The sequence below is a fragment of the Cynoglossus semilaevis genome, chromosome 10, assembly GCF_000523025.1.
Source record: "Cynoglossus semilaevis isolate Cse_v1.0 chromosome 10, Cse_v1.0, whole genome shotgun sequence".
In the NCBI taxonomy this organism is placed as follows: Eukaryota; Metazoa; Chordata; class Actinopteri; order Pleuronectiformes; family Cynoglossidae; genus Cynoglossus; species Cynoglossus semilaevis.
The window spans coordinates 121,720-123,877 of NC_024316.1; positions in this window are offsets into that span (position 1 = coordinate 121,720).

Consider the following 2,158-nt stretch of genomic DNA (forward strand, 5'->3'; position numbering starts at 1 on the left):
GCCGGGGCCCCCCCCCCCCCCCCCCCACTTCTGAGTCAGAATTAACAATTACTATGGAACAATACACTACAAAATACTGCCACAAATGCGTCTGCAAGATGTGTTGCTTCGCTCTCACAAAAAGTTATTTTCCTCGTAAATTCATTCAAGCCCACATTGCAAAAATTAGTACATCCCATTTAAAGCCTTGGGAGAAAAGCCAAACTTAAGACTCCACAAGTCTAATTACTATATTTCCTCGACTATAAGTCGCACTTTTTTTTTCCATCCTTTAACTGGGTTTGCAACTTGTACTCAGGTGCAACTTGAATATTTAAATATATAATTTACGTTTACGTCAAGTAATGCCCTTTTATATGTCACATATAAAAGGGCATTACTTGACAAAGAAAGCCCCTTCCCATTGCATGCTGTCAGCAAGAGAAATGTTGCCATCACTACATTATGTATATAATATTATTATCATATCAGACAGACCTATTCACTCACTATATATGCATTACCATATTTATATTTTTATTTTAGTAATATATACCATTTATTAGATTTTAACAATCACAAATAAATGAGGATGGATAATAGGGATGTGAATCTTTGGGTGTTTCACGATTCGATTCCAATTCTTTGGGTCACGATTCGATTCAAAATCGATTCCCGAGTCAAACAATTCCCGATAAAAAAACGGGTACACTGCATAGTCCATGAAGCACATTACAGTATCTTGTACAGTTTGTATAAGTATGCACTGTTACATAAAGTAAAAATACATACCAAAAAAAATTGCATTAAATAAAAATTTAGTCCAGCTGCCCTTTTCTCCCAGAAAGCTACAAAAATAAAATTGTACACAAATAACAAAATGTTTTGTGTGATTTTTTTTTCAAAGTATACATTTTTTTTATTAAGTCTCAATTCCTAGTGAGTACAAGAGTAGGTTCAACATTTACAAAAAAATAAGCTTACCTCAATAAATAAAATAAAATAAAATAAATAAAAGCTCAGGCTAGCTGCCTTTTTCTTCCACTCGTAAAGGTGCCCATTTCAAAATAAACAACAACGAACCTGGTTTTTTTCTTTTTCAAAAATAACATAGTTATTTTATGTAATATATAAATCACATAACAAGGGTGGTCACGTCTTGGACTTGGTGAGTAGGATTACAGCCCATAATTGTCCATGCAATGGAGCGATCACTGACAGTGTGCGTGGAGTCTTTCACAGGTTTGAGTGCTTTATCTATTTCCTCAAGCTTTTGAAACGTCCGTTTCGCTGAGCGATGTCACTTTGAGCTACCACATTTCTCACCTCTGGAGAGGGGACAGCGGCACAAATAGCTGCCTGTTGCTCCAAAAATCGTTCGATCAGTTCGATCGCGCTATTCCAGCGCGCTGGGACGTCCGTTTTTACCGGCGAGTTTGTGTAGCATGAGTAGCGATGCTCCTGCGGTGGAAGAATCAGGTGATTCGTCTAATGCTCCTCCATAAGCTCCTGTACATAGCGAGGTGTGTGCCGGTAGTTCATACGGAAATCCGCGAGGGTGCGCAAAGGGACGAAGCGAACGTTCATACATAATCGATATTTTTAAGTTTAAGAATCGTAGATCATTAGAATCGCAATTCTTACGTGAATCGATTCCCCCCCCACCCCTAATGAATAATGTAATTGTTGCCGTCGGCACAACGGTAGTATCTAATAATATTTAATTATTTTTATGTGTAATCCTGTCATATACATGCATTTTTATTTTGATCAAAGTGTTCGGACCATACATTCTGCAATTGTTTTTTTTTTTCTCTTATAAGAAAAAAAAATCAATTGCAGAAAGATGTATTAGTCTGTTATAGAGTAGTTACATCTTTACCAGCGGTCCCTGATCTTTTTTGTTCCAAGGACTGGTCAGCCAGTATCACCCGTTACTACAGACCGGTAGCAAAGTGCTGAGCATTAAAGGTTCATTCTTCTTTTTCTTTTGGCTTTGTCCCTTTTTTCAGGGGTTGCCACAGCGAATCATTGATTTCCATCTCTCCCTGTTCTCTGCATCTTCTACTCTGACTCCAACTATCTGCATGTCCTCCCTCACTGCATCCATATATCTCCTCTTTGGCCTTCCTCTTTGTCTCCTACCTGGTAGCTCCATCTCTAACATTCTTCTACCAAT